The following is an 18,587-nucleotide window of genomic DNA, read 5'->3' as shown; positions in this document are numbered from 1 at the left end:
AATATTTTTCCATCATTTTGTGTCTTCTTCAATGTCTTTCAAGAGTGATTTGTAGTTTCTAGACTATAGATCCCTTACGTCTCTGGTTAATTCCATGGTAATGTATGGTTTTTGGTGCTATTGTAAATGGGATGGATTCCCTAATTTCTCTTTCTTCAGTCTTATTATTCATGTATAGAAATGCAACTGATTTCTGAGCATTGATTTTGTATCCCATCACATTACTGAATTGCTCTAGAACTTCTAATAGTTTGGGAGTGGATTCTTTTGGGTTTTCCATATAGAGTATCATGTCATCTGCGAAGAGAGACAGTTTGACTTCTTCTTTGCTGATTTGGATACCTTTTATCCCTTTATGTTGTCTGATTGCTGTTGCAAGGACTTCTAGTACTATGTTGAATAATAGTGGCAGGAGTGGGCATCCTTGTCTTGTTCCTGATCTTAAGGGAAAGGCTTCCAGCTTTTCCCCATTGAGAATGATATTTGCTGTAGGCTTTTCATAGATGGTTTTTATGAGATTGAGGAATGTACCCTCTATTCCTACTCTCTGAAGGGTTTTAATCAGGAAAGGATGCTGTATTTTGTCAAATGCTTTTCTGCATCTATTGAGAGAATCATGATTTTTGAATTTTTCCTTCTGGATAAAATCTATGACACTGATTTGCAAATGTTGAACCACCTTGCATCCCAGGGATGAACCCCACTTGGTCATGATGGATAATCCTTTTAATATACTGTTGGATTCTATTAGCCAGGATCTTGTTGAGAATTTTGGCGTCCATATTCATTAGGGAAATTCATCTGTAATTCTCCTTTTTGATGGGTCTTTGCCTGGTTTGGGGATCAAGGTAATATTGGCCGATACTGGATCTTGAAAGGCTAAGCCAATTCAAGGGAAGAAGAGGTTTCTGTGTGAATGTCAGCTGCAATTATGATTTCCCAATGAAGGTTATAAGAAAGGCATTAACCGAAATAACTTTTTTTTAGTGTCATTTTTTGTTATCTTTGTATATTTTTTAACATATTTTTTTTTTTTGGTGTTTATATGTATGGAGGTTTGACACTCTGCTTCTGAAATTGTTCAGCTGATAATTTATTTTTGTATTCTTTACTTTTCTAGATATTTGGAAATAACATTTATAAGGAAGTGTATTACTGTGTACCTGTTATTCTTAAGGTCTTTTTCATATGCCATCTGATTTTTTTTTTAATCATAAGAACATATGAAAAGGAGAGGAGACTCAGGGCTATTAAAAGATTGCCTAAATTACTGTAGTTAAAAGGGCACCCACTTTTCATATTCTACCTTGAATACAAAAGCACACTCTTTATTTAAAAGTCCCTTCAATTTTACAGCTTCTAAATATGTTTAGACATTTGCTACAGAATCAAACAACTTATTTTGATGTCTCAACTCATTGTCGCTGAATATATATATATTTTTCAGTGCTTTATGCTTGTGGTATGAAATTATTTAGCTGGCTTGATTTCATTCAAATTGTATCATTTTTATTGTTGTTGTTTTGCACAATAATCTTCCAATCCAGAAACTCACTGGAAAAAATAATCCCAAACGCTCAGATAGATTATTCGGAACTACGTATATTAAGCAACTGGTTGTTTATGTCTTGTTGTCCTTGTTGTCTTCCTTGCTTTGCAATTGTTGTTTTCCTTTGAATCAGTTATTGTGCTATTGGGTCAGTTATGGCCATGTGTCAAACGTTCCAGAAAAATAGTTAAAAGAGTGTTAGCATATTACAAATGGACAGAATGTGGTAGAGAAAAGTGAAAAGTTTCAGCTAACATCATACTGCAAAATAATCAGATAAAAGAAATAATATCTATTCTTTGACTTTCTGTTAATTTCTTAACAGAGGATTATCTTCAGCTATTCTCTACAATGGAAAAACTTTGTGTTAATGGTGATTTCTTTACCAATTGTCATAAATAAAGTAAAAATAGCCTTATTGAAAAGTATAATGACCACTCTTTTTAGGGAAAATTCTTATTTTGTTGGTTCCAAGAAATGGATCCAAACATTTTTCAAATCTTCTTTGTTTATGGATACTAATGGCATTTTGGAACAATGAAGCCCTTTCATTTGGCAAACAGTAGAGGTAAAAGACAAATCAAGCAAACATCTTCTTGTCAATATAATTGCAAAGCACTCAGTAGCTTGTAGGTTACCTTGTAACTTGTGTATCTGTCAGAATATTTTCATGGATACATTTCCTTAAATAGAAGTTTTTCCAAGATGTCTTTTGGCAGTCACATGGCAAGATTTTAATGCTTTATTATCCATCCCCAGGTTTGTATTGCCCATACTAACACTTTGATTCAAGTATTCTTGCATCTAATGGCACAGAAGGTCCTCCTTTTAGAAAAACAAAATAGTATTATAAAGGTTAGAAAGAGAAGAAAAGAATATACAGTGAATTGCAACAGAATGAGAGAAGTGAACTGCAACAGCATCAAGAAGTACGGCATATGGCAGGGCAACTATTGCCAGCTTGACTTCTTTGGTGGGTAATCGTAACTTGAAGTTCACCATGAACAAAGGAGGCACTTTACACAAGCCATATAGCTGCATCGTTTGCTTTAGATTGAGTTAGAAAGGACATGGAATTTTGTTTTTCAGGTAAGTTCAAATGCCTACTGTAGGGATCTCTTCTTCTAATATTAGATGATGATAATGAAGATAAACATCTGAGAAAAAAAGAAAGTTGACCAAATTCTTCCTTCTAGAGGAGCAGTAAGACATGTGCACATGCACACACACCTACACTCACAGGCCCACCCTTCCCCCCACCCCCAACACACACACAGTGGAGAGTGAGAAAAAGCAAGAGTGAAAGAGAGAGAAAGGTAAATAGAAAATAGACCCAGAGCTGGTAAGGTTTTGAAGACATCAGCTCTACAATTACTTTCTTATGGAGTAAATAGGTTGAAAGGTGGGTTGAATATTGAGTAGGTGGGCTCCCTGGCAGATGAATCTGCTTCCCTGGTAAACTAGTTTTGGTATGTTGCTTGTGGGAATCATCTTAAAGTTTAGCAGTGATTTGTTTCTTTAGCCCCTCTCAACAATACCATAAGCTATTTATTATGCCGTAATCAATTTTTTTTTTACTTCAGTAAAATCAATTCTGTATTGCTCAACCAAACCATGGCTAATATAGTTTGTAACTGTGGTACATTGTATAATTTCTGTGAGTCTATGTTTATTTCTCTGTAAAATGTGAGAAAATGAAAATTTTTATAAAAATATTCTATGCATTAAATAAGATGGCATACATAAATTGCTTAGCACAATGAGTGACATACTAAGCATTCAATAAATTTGGTATTGCCATAATTATTACTCTAACAAGATGAAGGAAATAACATCAATCATATTTCTTCTGCTCCAGTTGTGTCTCAATGTGTGACCCCCCCCACCAAAATTTGGTAGTGTAAAATAATCATTTTATTATGACACAAGTTTTATTGTTTAAGGATTCAAAAAGAGCACATTGGGTCACTTGTCTCTACTCCAGAATGTCCAAGATTCCAGCTCAGAGGACTTAAAGGCAGTGGTGATTCAATGGCAGGGCATTACTGTCACCTGAAGACTTGTCCACTCAAAAATCTGGCTCCTGGACTTGAGGAATAACAAAACATAGCATCTATACATTTTTTTCAACATGGCTTGATTTGTTCAGAGCATGAAAATATTTATGGTAGCTCCAGGCAAAATTTCTCAGCAAAATTTCAACAAGTCAAATAACAAAAAATTAATTATGAATAAATGGAGATAATCTTAGAAATACAAGGTTTATTTAAGGTTTATGAGTCAATTACTAGATTTCCCAAGTGGAAGAGATTTCTGAAGAAGTTGGTGAATATGCTGTGCAGAATAAAACATGTAAAATCGTGAGCAAAATTGTCCAAAGCAGACATTTCAGGGCTCTGTGAGTTAATCAAAGGCATATAACAAATTGAACAGTATTTATTCTTAGAAAAGTGCTACACATTTTGTAAGAACAGAGATTATAGTCTTCTTAGCTGGAGCTGTTCCCATCTCTCCACTCTACCATTTAATTATCAAAAATGGTACTTTTACTGACTTGGTTTGATGACATTATGGTTTTACCAACATTGATGTGGTCCTGAATAAGTGCTGCTCTTTAGTTAGAGGTAAAGACTTAATTAGGACAGGGAAGAGTGAGAAAACTAAGGCCTTATCAACTAAAATTGTGACTTCATTACCAATGCGGTAAACCCAGAGTTTTGAGCTTATACTTTGTCACAATGAGGAATGAATCAGTCTGAAATTTCTTGAGAAGATCCAGAAATGAGAAAGCGATAGAAGAGTTAGACCAGCTCTCCAAATATACTTGACTGAATGGGGAACTAGATCTAAGATAGCCTATTACAAAGTTAAAGTAAGGGAAAATTTTAAAACTAGTTGAAATTTGAATATATTCCCCAACATATATCACTTGGCATAGGGCAGACCTATGATGCTTGAGCAGGTTGAGAACAATTGCTCTTGCATTGCCTAAACAGTAAGCTATATAGAAACAGTGGTGATCCCTGGGAAGCCAGTCTTAAAATATAAAGTAAATAGTTAAAAATCTGAACATGAATATCAGATCCTACACATTATAGGAAAAGATAGATTCTGCAGTTTAAATGCAGGCACATTTGCTGTCCATATTCTTATTGAATCTACTAGAGGCTTTGGACTGTATAAAATATCAGGAAAATAAATGAAAGACATATGCACTAGAACTAAAGATATAAGGCTATTTTTGTTCACAGATGACCTAATTTTGTTTGTAGAAAATCCTAAGCAGTCTTTTTATAAAAATAACTCCTTGAACTAATAAACCAGTTTAAGAAGGTCTTAGAATTAAAGATCAGTATACAAAAAATCAACTGCATTTTTATGACCAAGCAATTAACAAGGTAAAATGAAATTTAAAAATCAAAACAATTCCATTCGGCATCAAGAAGAATACACAGTTATAAATTTAACAAAAAGTAACTACAAAATCCATGCTGTAAGAAATCAAAGATTAAACTGAACAGATAGATAAAAACATTCACAACTATATGTTTCAGAATTGTTAAGATGTCAATATGCCCCAAATGTATGTATCTATAGATTCAATGCAATTCTTAGCAACATCACAGCAGACGTTCCCCCCGCCCCATTAACTGACCTAAATATTATATGGAATGAAAAAGACCTGGAATAACCAGCTCAGTTTTGCAAAAGAAGAACAAAGCGAAGGTCTTAAACTCCCTGATTTAAAAATTTACCATAGAGGAACAGTAATCAAAACAGTGTGGCAAGTATGGACATGATCAATGGAACAAAAATGAATCCAGAAATAAGCATTTAAGGTCAACTGACTTTTGACAACAGAGCCATATTAATTCAATATGGATAGAATTGTCTTTTTAACAAATGGTGCTGGGATAATTGGATATTCATATGCAAAAAAGAAAGAAGAAAAGAAGAAGGGAAAAACCTGAAAGTAAATGGACTAGGCTTCTAAATAAAAAATTAGAAAAAAAAAAATATATCTGAAGAAAGTCCAAGAAAGGAAACTTTACAGATGCAAACATTTATTTAAGAATAAATGTACAATAAAGAATATAAAACATATTTTGTTTTTTGGAAAAACTGAAAGAAAAACTGAGTTAAGAAAAGGAGAAGGTATAAATAAAGTATATAATTTATATGTGCTTATTATTATTTATGTAATATTTCACAATAAAAAGCAGAAAAGAAAAATATAATTTTCTCACAGTTGGCCTTTCAGAAAAATGTAAACTGATTTGAAAGGCAGTGGAGGGATTTTATTTTCAATGTTATTGTTTTGGTTTTAGCAGGGACACCTAAGACTCCGTTTAAAAAATGCTCCAGTATGAGACACTGCCCTCTCAGAAGATCTAAAGGACTCTGAAAAAATTATCCAGTCCCAAGGAATCAATAATACTTAGCTTAACCTACAAACTTTTGTTCTTACATTAATATATTTTTGTATCAATCATAGGGACTGTATCATCATTTTTAATCAATATATGAGACATAGCAGTATGCAGACACTTTTTCCTAGCAGAAATTAATGAATAGGAAGCATGGGAAGGAAAAATAAGAAAGCAGGAAACATAAAAATGTTACAGGATCAAATAAGGTCAAGGATAAAAGCAGGTGCATAAATATCAAAGATATGGAGTTCAGAATTTCACTAAAGAAACTGAAAAAAAGTATCCCGGAAAAGGCATCTGGCATCTGAAGATAAATCACCTTACAGATGCATGTAATAAATGCAATCAAATTAAAATTCAAAAAAATTTTTATTTGATTTGACCTTGAGATCTCTGCTGTTCTCAGTGTGAGGAATTACGTGAGGAGAATATATAAACTACACTCAGTAGTAGAAATGAGAAAAGTAAAAGACTTGGTTTCTCCCAGTTATTTTAGAAAATAATTTTCATAAGTTGGTCAAATGATTAGCCTTCCAAAGATAATATACATAAATCAGGCAAGCTTCTTTCTCTTTTCCTGACCAAGATTATATTTTAAACATACTGGATATTAATTTTTTCCAGAGATGTCAATCAATTACACTCAATCAAGTTGTAAGGGGCTTAAGTCTGTGAGTGAAATTTGTGCCATTTTTTGTTGGTGAATGGGGATGTGTATTCCACCCATTATCCAATTTCCCATCTTGTCTCATGATCTGGCTTCCATATGTCCATACTGCTTCTTCCATGTTTTTATAATAGTCTTAAAACTGTCATATATTTGAAAAATGAAGACAAAAATACCATGTTTGGATAATAATATATGCACCTAAGCTTTAGGTTGTGTTCAGCAGAATTCATAGCAAATGAGCAAGCATGTATTTTGTTGGGGGTGGGGGGAGAGAATATGAAGAAAATAAATAACTGATGATAATTCTAAACTGTGGGTGTAATAAATGTTATGTTCCTCCCCAAGATTGAAGTATTCATTGTTGCAGCTGCAAAAGTGATGGTGGATGACAACTGTTAGCTAAGTATTTCTCTGGTATTGGGCCTTGGCTGAACAGAGCTGTTTTAGTCATGGTTATAATTGGTAGCTGCAGGGGAATAAAGTTTCGACCCATTTCTCCAATTTTGGACAACTCCAAAGAGCTATCTCAATTCTAGTTATCCTTGTACAATCAGCTGAAGACTCTGTTTCAACTTTATTACAATTCAATTATCACTTCGTCACAAACCTGCATCCTTCACCTCTTAAATGTGTTGATCTCAAGAGCACTTCATAATAAACATCTTAGTTGCAAATCTCTGAGTCTGCCTCCTAGAAAATCTGGACTGAGACAATTGGCACCAGAAAAAGTCCAAGAAAGCAGGTCTGAAATAGCATTTTGGAGCTCAATCAAATACCAGCTCATCAGCAATGAGAACTTCGCCACTGATTGTAGGTGGAACATGAATAGCCCATAGTGGATGGTAGTGCTGCATTTTTCAATCTTCACATAAAATTTAACTGGGATGATACAATGGAAAAAAATGAACCAGCACATGAAATGTATCAGGTGTTTGAGAAATACAAAAGAAATTGTAATGATAAAGAGTGTGGAACTGGAGCATGAATATATTGAAGGTATTCAATGTAAAAGCCCAGGATACTTAACAAATTAAAGGTATATAAAGAGATTCTTATCTCCTACAATTAGAAGATAGAAAAAAAATCTTGTGATGTAGCCCAAAACTTAATTATAAAAGTAGCAGAGCACTTAAGGTATTTAAATTTTCAAAGTTCAAAGTTCTTCCAGATCAAGATAGGGTCCCTGATTAAGAAAATGTGGAATGCTAAGGCATGGAATAGTGATACCAACAAAAATGTAACTCTTTGACTTTGCAGAAGTTGACCCATTCATCCCTGTTAAAGACCTGAATTCCCCATTTGAAGACAAAGCAGAGGTCTTTGTCTTATAAGACACTTGTCATCTTCAGATCTACTGTACCTTTCCTCCTGGCCACCAGGCCAATATTTAGAATTAAGGCCAGAAAAAACTCAAGATAATATAATCTCTGGGATTTCCTAGGGGACATTCATTTACCAAAGCTCTGGTAAGAGAGAAACTGGCATCATTGAGAAGTACAGTGGTGGCTGTTCTTTGTAGGACAAGGCTTATGATAAGAGATGTTATATAAAAGGGCTCTCTGACTGCAGTGGATATTAAACAGCACTAAAAATAACAGAAGGCAGATGGTGGTGTTTACTCAAACAAGATAGGTGCAATTATTGTAATGACTAGCAACATCAAAGAGTCATCCGGGAGTGGGGCTATCCCACAGAGAGCTGTGGGATAATAGTTAATAGAGCATAGTATCTATAGAGGCAAGTCAGAGGGGCCGCCAACAAAGGTGTTGCTCAAACTCCAAATCCAAACAAATCATGTATGATTAATCAAGAGGTTGAATGCACCCACCTCATAAAAGACACAATTCCTTGCCCAATTTCCAGACCTAAGTTTTCAGACTCAGGACGTAGTGACTGAAGCATAAGCAGGCTCCTTGGGAAGAATGCCCCAACAATATCACAACAATGTATAATAGGGTAATGATTTCTGTGTGCATATTGTAGAGATCAGGTAATGATTTTTATAGCCCTCCACAAAATATACATATGGTCATTTATTTGGCTAACTGTACACCAGACAAAGCCAATACTCAAACATTTTGAAGACCATTTGGCAAAGGGTGAAGCTGATATTAATAATCAGGGAACAGAAACAACACCATGGCTCCATTTTTAGAGTGGAGGCTTAAGAGAACCAGTTATCAATGGACTCAGTACATTAGGTTAATGATCCCCCCCTGGTGGTCATATCCCATCTGCACGTGTTTAAGTAGAGTAGACATGTAACTGACAGAAGCTTCACAGTGATTGTTTGGTGTGTGGGGTAAGGGCTATTACAGTAGGGAAAAATAAGTAGAAAATTCTAAAACTTCTCGCAAGGTGTTAATAAATTAAATACAAAATTATATCACATTCACGGGGTAATAATAGAAATTAGTACTAATCTTTCAGACCTGAAGCATGGGATAGTGGTGCTTCCTATCATATTCCCATTTAATTCACTACTCTGGCCACCACATAAGTTAGGCAGAACCTGTAAAATGATAGTGGACTATCACAAAGTCAACTAAGTAGTAGCTATCATTGCAGCTGCTATGCCAGATGTGTTATCTTTGCTAAAGTAAATTAACAGGGTTTCAGGTATATGGTAGTTGGCCACTGAGCTGGTGCATGTCTTCTTTTTCATACTGATCAGGAAGGAGGATCAGAAATAGTTTGCATTCTCATCAGTTCGATACCCAAATACATTTGTGGTTTTGTCCCAGGGCTATGTAAACTTTTTTGTCCTCTGTTATATTATCAGAGGGAACCAGAAACATCTAGATGCAGACTGCCTGAATTGGAACAGTATATTGAATAGATTTTTATTAGAACAAGATGAGCACAAAGTGATAAGCATGTTGGAGGTTTTAGTAAAACACGCATACTCCAGAGAATGGGAGATAAAAACCCATGAAGATTCAAGGGCTTGCAATGTCAGTGAACTTTTTAGGAGACCAGCGATCTGTGAAATGTTAGGTCATCTTCTCCAAATAAAGAACACATTGTTGAATCCCACACCTGTGCTATGAAGGATAGCATTGTATTATGCCTTGTAAGCTTCCTTGGGTTCTAAAAGGCAACATATTACACACTTGTTCCAACCCATTAACTAGATCACATGGAAGAGTGTTCACTTTGAGTGAGGCTCTGCACAGGAAAAGAGCCTGCTGCAACACTATGCTACAGAGCAAATGGCCCTGCTGCTTGAACATATGGCATGGGCAATGAATTCCAGTTGCACTACCATTCCATTCAGGAATGATACTGAACAGCAGAGCAAGGAAAAAATTCTCCTAAAGACGAGCTTTAGGTGGGGTACCAGATCATCTACATATTTTATGGAAAGAAATGGTTTGGTTCATCAGGGGCCTAGAAAATGTTGGAGGATCAGGAGAATGGGAGATATTAGATTCCTATGGCCGCCATAACAAATTACCACAAACTGGGTCACTTAAAACAACAGGAATTTATTCTCTCACAATTATGGGAAGCCGTTGGGGAGAATTTAACTTTTTTGTAGCTGCTGGTGTCTATTTAAATGTCTTGAAGGTTGGCTACTCTAGTCCAATTTCTGCCTTCCTGGTCACATTGCCTCCTCCCTGTGTCTGTCTGTCTGCTCTTCTGTGAATCTGTCATAGGAATGCTTGCTGGATTTAGAGCCCACACAGATAATCCAAGACAGTGTCCTCATCTCAAGATCCTTAATTCAATCACATCTGCAGAGATTCTTTTCACAAAAGGTAACATTCACAGATGTTCAAGCTAAGTCCCCCATATAATATTATCTCTAGATATCTCTAGAGGAGACAGGTGCTTGGTGATGAGTTGACTCTATTAGATCCCTTATATCCTGGAGAGGTCAGTAATCTTTTTAATTGCCATTAGCTTATATTCCTTTTATGGGTTTGCCTTTTCTGAATACAGGACCTTAGCCAGTATTCTCTCCAAAATCAGAAAATGTGTTGGATCTTCCGTCATGTGATTGACCCTGCATAATGTAACTTAGACTATGGGATCTATTTTATTTCAAAAGAGATATAGAGATTCCACACAATCATGGAATCCACTAGTCCTACCCTGTACTGCACTGCCCAGAGGCTGCTGGTTTTTTAATAGTCTGTTAAAAGCACAGTGGAAACACCAACCTGAAGAGGATATTATATGAATTGAGGTGCTCTTGTAGGCACAATTTTAAGACAGCCCTCAAGACCTTTGCCTTGCGTTGTACAAGCATAATCCTAGGGACTGAAAATATGATGCCTTTTACTCCCATGATGATGACCACTATATTGCAAAAGGAAATTTCCATATATAATTGAGGTGCCAAATCACTTGACTATAAGTTAGGGAGACTATCCATGTAGGTTTGACTAATGTGTGAGGCCTGCAAATCTGGATCCAGTGATTAGAGACAATAGGAAGTCAGAGATTCAAAGTATGAGAAGAATTTGATGTGCCATTACTGGCTTTAAGATGGAGGGGGCCACATGGCAAAGAATGTGGATAAGAGCAAGAAAGGAGATAACAAACTCAGTTCTACAACCAGAAAGTGAATTCTGCTAATAGTAAGAGTCAGCGTGAAATCAGATTTTTCCTCAGAACTTCTAAATGAGAACTCAGTCTCCCCAGAGAGTCAACATCTATTCACCAAAAGGGCCTCTGAGCCCATTTGAAAATTCCAGAAGCTATCAGGTTTTGCTATACTTACAGAACAATGGTGTAAGGTTTCCTGAGTAATTTCTTATAGGTCTTGGGGCAGTCTGAGGCACACCATGTCTTGAAACTGACCAGATAAATCTACCATCCAGGACTGAACCTAACACTGAGGAGAGGAATTGCAATAAAAAAGAAGAGGGACAATAGAAATGAAGAAAAGAGGGAGGTCTAGATAAACATGGGAGAGAACAGAATCAAGAAATCTCAGAAAATGAGTTGCTATATTTTTAAATATATTTCTAGAGTATCATAACTGGAATTATATGAAGTTAGAAAATCTATCTTGAACCTTTTAAAAGTTGTGATAAAATATTTTGTTAAAAGATGAGCAATGGGGGCACCTGGATGGCTCAGATGGTTAAGCATCTGACCTTGGCTCAGGTCATGATTTCCAGGTCCTGGGATCGAGCTCCATGTTGGGCTCCCAGCTTAAGGGAGAGTCTGCTTCTCCCTCTCCCTATCCCTCTGCCTCTCCCTCTGCTTGTGCCCTCTGAAGAGGGATGGATTTTAATTTATTTTATTTTATTTTTATTATAGTATTTTTTTTATTATGTTAGTCACCATACAGTACATCCCTGGTTTTTGATGTAAAGTTCCATGATTCATTAGTTGCCTATAACACCCATTGCACCATGCAATACATGCCCTCCCCACCACCCATCACCAGCCTATCCCATTCCCTCACCCCCTCCTCTCTGAAGCCCTCAGTTTGTTTCTCAGAGTCCATAGTCTCTCATGCTTCATTCCCCCTTCTGATTACCCCCCTTTCTTTATCCCTTTCTTCCCCTACCGATCTTCCTAGTTCTTATGTTCCATAGATGAGAGAAACCATATGATAATTGTCTTTCTCTGCTTGACTTATTTCACTTAACATTATCTCCTCCAGTGCCGTCCATATTGCAGCAAATGTTGAGAAATCGTTTTTTTTTTTTTTTTTTTTATAGCTGAGTAATATCCCATTGTATATATGGACCACATCTTCTTAATCCAGTCATCTGTTGAAGGGCATCTTGGCTCCCTCCACAATTTAGCTATTGTGGACAATGCTGCTATGAACATTGGGGTGCATATGGCCCTTCTCTTCACTACGTCTGTATCTTTGGGGTAAATACCCAGTAGTGCAATGGCTGGATTATAGGGTAGCTCAATTTTTAACTTTTTAAGGGATCTCCACACTGTTTTCCAGAGTGGCTGTACCAACTTGCATTCCCACCAACAATGTAGGAGGGATCCCCTTTCTCCACATCCTCTCCAGCAATTGTTGTTTCTTGCCTTGTCAATTTTTGCCATTCTAACTGGTGTAAGATGGTATCTCAGTGTGGTTTTGATTTGAATTTCCCTGATGGGTAATGATTTTGAACATTTTTTTCATGTGTCTGTTAGCCATTTGTATGTCTTAAGAGGGATGGATTTTAAGTAAGAAAAGTTCCAGGTCTATCCCTTAAAAAAGGATGATAAATTCCAGAAGTTTCCAGACTTTGAACCCAGTATTCATTTGCTAGTGCTGCCATAATTATGTAACACAGATTAGATAGATTAAATAAATTATTTTCTCATGATTCTGAAAACTAAAAGTCTGAGATCAAGGTGTCAGCTGGGTTGGTTTCATCTGAGGGCCTCTCTCTTTGGCTTTAAAGACTGTTTTCTCTCTCTTTGTCTTCACATGGTCTTTCCCCTCTGCATATCTGTGTTTTAATTTATTTTTATAAGGACACCAGTCATATTGAATTAGGGCCTACCATATGACCTCATTTCATGTTAATTAGCCTTTAAAGGCCCTATCTCCAAATAGAATCCCATTCTGAGGTACTAGGGCTTAGGACTTCAATATGTGAATTTTTGGGGGTGGGTGGAGGGCATACAATTCAACCTATAATAAACTCCAAGGTTTTTAGACTTCTAAATGAATTTAGAAATCCAGAGCTCTTAGGAATTACACAGCTAGTAATTCTATCACCATGGTCCTAGGCTCTCAAGTTCAGAGTTATTGTGATGTCTGTCTCTTATGTCTGAAACAATTTGACAGCTTTTGAGCCAAGACATTCTGGGCTTAGAGATGGAGTGGATCTGGAGTGGGGTTGAATACCCTTGAAGGGAAATCTAGGAATTCGTTGGTATCCTCTATATTAATCGATAACAACACCTAGAAATATAGAATATATTATTCCACCGTGGAACCAAGAATCTGGCTGCTAAATTTACAACTGCACCAGGAGATTTGGTAGTAGCAACGTGGACACAGATGTAAAATTAAATCAATTCAATGTCACATAAATACATGGCTTTTTTCCACTGAATGTTCAATTCAGATGAAAATAGCTGCCTAGTTGCTTGATTTCAAAAGGACAGTTTCTCAATAAATTCATAAGAGAGAGAGTGAGGAAGATCTAAGTAAATGAATAATAAGATAAATGATATGGAATTCTGACAATATTTCCTTAAATGTATATATAAAATTTACCTGTTTGGATGTGAATGCCTAAACAGGTTGGTATAATACTTTATATTAAAAAAGATACTTGGTAAATGAATAGTGTCATTTGGACAGCAAATCCTTAACTACCAGTAATCAGCTTTATGGAAGTTATGGGAATTAAAGTTCTTAAGCATGAATTATATTAGTAGCAATTCCATACTTGGCTATATTTACTTTAAAAGACAATGTTGACATCAAAGATCTTCTTGAAGTACAAAATTCCCTATCTTTCTGAGTTATTCCTTGATATATTTAAGGCAGAACGGGTCATCCATATTTATCATATTCCATTTGATTTTTTCTTCATTAAATTATGAGAATTCCTAGAAAATAGAGCTGTCCTACTTCATTTTTGTTCTAAATCTTATTTTACCTTACTATCAGTATCTCTGATGAGAGAGTGCTTCTGTGTTTACTATTGTAGCTTCTGACACTTGAGTGCTACAGTAGAAGGGGACATTCAGATGAGATAAAGTTGAAAGACTAAGGAATAATTGGATTTTCTTAAAAACCTAATTCTATAGTGTTGTTTCATCATCACACTTTCTCACTTCAGAGCCTTGCTTTCTTCATAGCTGAAAAATCATATAATTACCCTGTTTCTCTAAAGAAAAGAAATGAGATAAAATAGAAGTTTGGAGAGATTTAATTAAAAGGAAATTTTAAGGAGATACTGTTCAGCTCAGTAATTATCCAATTATACCACAGGTTAGTGTCAGAATCTGATTTAAATGCAAGTTTCCTGACTCCTAAATCACTGATCCTAATATTCTGCTATTCTTTTTGTTTTGTTTTGTTTAACATGGCCTGGACCAATATTTTTCACACTTTACCAAGATAAAATTGACATATAAGAGTGTGTAAACTTAAGGTGTACAACTTGGTGATTTGATATATTTGTGTATCCTGCCACGTTACTGAATTGCTCTATAACTTCTAATAGTTTGGGAGTGGCTTCTTTTGGGTTTTCCATATAGAGTATCATGTCATCTGCAAAGAGAGACATTTTGACTTCTTCTTTGCCAATTTGAATACCTTTGATCCCTTTTTGTCGTCTGATTGCTGTTGCAAGGACTTCTAGTACTATGTTGAATAATAGTGGCGAGAGTGGGCATCCTTGTCGAGTTCCTGATCTTAAGGGAAAGGCTTCCAGCTTTTCCCCATTGAGAATAATATTTGCAGTAGGCTTTTCATAGATGGCTTTTATGAGATTGAGAAATGTACCTTCTATTCCTACACTCTGAAGGGTTTTAATCAGGAAAGGATGCTGTATTTTGTCAAATGCTTTTTCGGCATCGATTGAGAGGATCATATGGTTCCTGAGTCTTTTCTTGTTGATATGATGTATCACGCTGATTGATTTGCAAATATTGAACCACGCTTGCATCCCAGGTATGAATCCCACTTGATCGTGATGGATAATCCTTTTAATGTACTGTTGGATTCTATTAGCAAGTATCTTGTTGAGGATTTTGGCGTCCATATTCATTAGGGAAATCGGTCTGTACTTCTCCTTTTTGAGGGGGTCTTTTCCTGGTTTGGGGATCAAGGTAATATTGGCCTCATAGAATGAGTTTGGTAGCTTTCCTTCTGTTTCTATTTTTTGAAATAGCTTTAGGAGAATAGATATTATTTCTTCTTTGAATGTTTGGTAGAATTCCCCAGGAAAACCGTCCGGGCCTGGAGTTTTGTTATTTGGAATGTTGTTTATCACTGACTCAATTTCTTCATAATTAATTGGCCTGTTTAAGAAATCAATTTCTTCCGGTTTCAATCTTGGTAGTTTATTCGTTTCCAGGAAGGATTCCATCTCTTCCAGATTGCTTAGTTTATTGGCATATAGCTATTGATAAAAATTTCTAATAATCCTTCCAATTTCAATGGTGTTCATCGTGACCTCTCCTTTTTCATTCATAATTTTAATAATCTGGGTCCTTTCTCTTTTCTTTTGGATAAGTGTTGCAAGTGGTCTGTCAATTTTATTGATTCTCTCAAAGAACCAGCTTCTAGTCCTGTTGATCTGCTCTACTGTACTTCTGGTTTCTGCTTGATTGATTTCAGCTCTAATTTTGGTCAACTGCTTCCTCGTGCGTGGATTAGGCCTGTCCCTCTGTTGCTGTTCCAGCTTCTTGAGGTGAGAATATAAAAACTGCATTTTAGATTTTTCTATTCTTTTGAGTGAGGCTTGGATGGCTATGTATTTCCCCCTTAGGACTGCCTTTGCAGTATCCCATAGGTTTTGGACTGTTGTATTTTCATTCTCATTGGTCTCCATAAATTGTTTAATTTGATTTTTGATTTCCTGGTTTATCGAGTCATTCCTGAGCAGGATGGTTCTTAGTCTCCAAGTGTTTGAGTTTCTTCCAAATTTTTCCTTGTGGTTGAGTTCCAATTTCAGAGCGTTGTGGTCTGAGAATATGCAGGGGATAATTTCAATCTTTTGGTATCAGTTGAGACCTGTTTTGTGTCCCAGAACATGGTCTATTCTTGAGAATGTTCCATGGGCATTAGAATAGAATGAGTATTCTTTGGTTCTGGGGTGTAGTGTTCTATATATATCTATGAGGTCCAACTCGTTGAGTATGGCATTCAAAGCCTTTGATTCTTTGCTTAGTTTTTGCCAGGGTGTTCTGTCTATTTCTGAGAGTGGAGTGTTGAGGTCCCCTACTATTAATGTATTTTTATTTATATGTCTCTTTATTCTGGTTAAGAGTTGGCTTGTGTATGTTGCTGCTCCCCTGTTGGGGGCATATATATTTATCATTGTCATATCCACTTGTTGAATACTTCTTTTAAGAATAATATAGTGCCCTTCTGCATCTCTAACTATAGTCTGTAGTTTAAAATCCAATTTATCTGATATGAGAATTGCTACCCCAGCTTTCTTTTGAGGTCCATTTGCGTGAAAGATGGTACTCCATCCCCTTACTCTCAGTCTGAATGCATCTTTGGGTTCGAAATGAGTCTCTTGTAGACAGCAAATGGATGGGTCATGTCTTTTTATCCAATCTGCAACCCTGTGGCGTTTTATGGGATGGTTCAAACCATTTACATTAAGACTGATTACTGAGAGATATGATTTTAATGATGCCATGTTGCCAGTAAAGTCTTTGTTTGTATTGGCTGTGACTTTCTGTTCTGTATCACTCTTGGGGCCTTTTTACTTTTATGGAACCCCCCATAATATCTCCTGTAGGGCTGGTTTCATGGTTACAAAATTGGTTAATGACTGGCGATTCTGAAATGTCTTTATTTCTCCATCAATTCTGAATGACAGCCTTGCTGGATAAAGGATCCTTGGCTGCATGTTTTTCTCTGAAAGAGCTTTAAATATGCTTCCCCAACCCATTCTCTCATTCCAGGTCTGTGTAGACAGGTCTGACGTAATTCTGATGCCTTTGCCTTGGTATGTGAGAAATTTCTTTGCCCTGGCCGCTTTCAATACTATATCCTTGGATCTAATATTTGCAAATTGCACTATGACGTGACGTGGCGTAGGTTTGTCATGGTTGAACTTGGGAGGGGTCCTTTCTGCCTCTAGGACGCGAATGTTTGTTTCCCTCGCTAGATTAAGGAAGTTTTCAGCTACAATTTGTTCAAATATCTCTGCTAGACCTCTGTTTTTCTCCACCCCCTCGGGCTGCCGATGATTCTAACATTGGATCGTCTCGTTGAGTCAGTAATCTCCCGTAACCTACATTTGTGGGCGTGGATTTTTTAAGAGCAGCTTCTATTTTGTTTTTTTCTCTATTAACCCATCCTCCAATTCATACCCATTCTCTGCTTCTGTGACCCTGGCCGTCAGAGCCTCTAGTTTTGCCTGCATTTGGCTCATAGAATTTTTAATTTCGCTGATTCACTCTCATTTCTGTCCTTAGGGATTTTATATTCTCAGTAACCTTTTCATTAATAGTTTTTTCAATTCTACTCATCATTTTGACCATCATTATTCTGAATTCCCTTCTGATAGTTTGGTTACATCCATTCATTATTTCTGTGGCAGAGGCCACAGGACTCAATTCGCTCTTTTCTTTGTGGGGCTCCTTTCTTGTCATTCTGATGAGGAGAGGTTGTGGGGTTGTCCAGAGCTCCAAATTATTGACTGGTCCCAGGCCGTGCCTCTTGTTTTATAGGGATCTTAGGATGTGGGGCTTTTCTTTAAAAGATTTTATTTATTTATTTATGTGGCAGCCAACCAGCTGAGAGAGGGAACAGAAGCAGGGATGGGAGAGGACGAAGTAGGCTCCCAGCGGAGGAGCCCGATGAGGGACTCCTTTCCGAATGCCGGATCACGCCCTAAGCCGGAGACAGGCGCTCAATGACTGTGCCACCCAGGCGCCCGGGTTGTGGCTTCCCTGATTTTTCAGCCTGCCTTCTGCTCCTTCTGGGGAGGGGGCCTGACAGCGCTCGATACTCAGGCAGCCCTGTTTGGGTAGAGTCTCCGTGTCCCTGCAGAGGGGGATGGGGATGGGCACCCTCTGAGCCGGGTATTTTCAGGCTTTTTGTTTCTGGCGGCTTTCCTTGGCGGTTTGCTGTGCCCTTCTGAGAGTCAGAGCAGCAGCAGCCAAATTTCAGCCTCTGTCACAGAACAGAGGGATTGCGGCCCGTTCTCCACTGATGTTCTGGCCACTTTAACTCTGTTTCTGTTGGTGCTGCTCAACCCTGCAGCGTCCCGGGATGTGCGCCCCACACCCGGCGTCCCAGCCCTCACTTCCAGGGCCGGCA

Source organism: Ursus maritimus, unplaced genomic scaffold, assembly GCF_017311325.1.
Source record: "Ursus maritimus isolate PB19 unplaced genomic scaffold, ASM1731132v1 scaffold_29, whole genome shotgun sequence".
NCBI classification, from domain to species: Eukaryota; Metazoa; Chordata; class Mammalia; order Carnivora; family Ursidae; genus Ursus; species Ursus maritimus.
Note: the sequence above shows the minus strand (reverse complement) of the source record.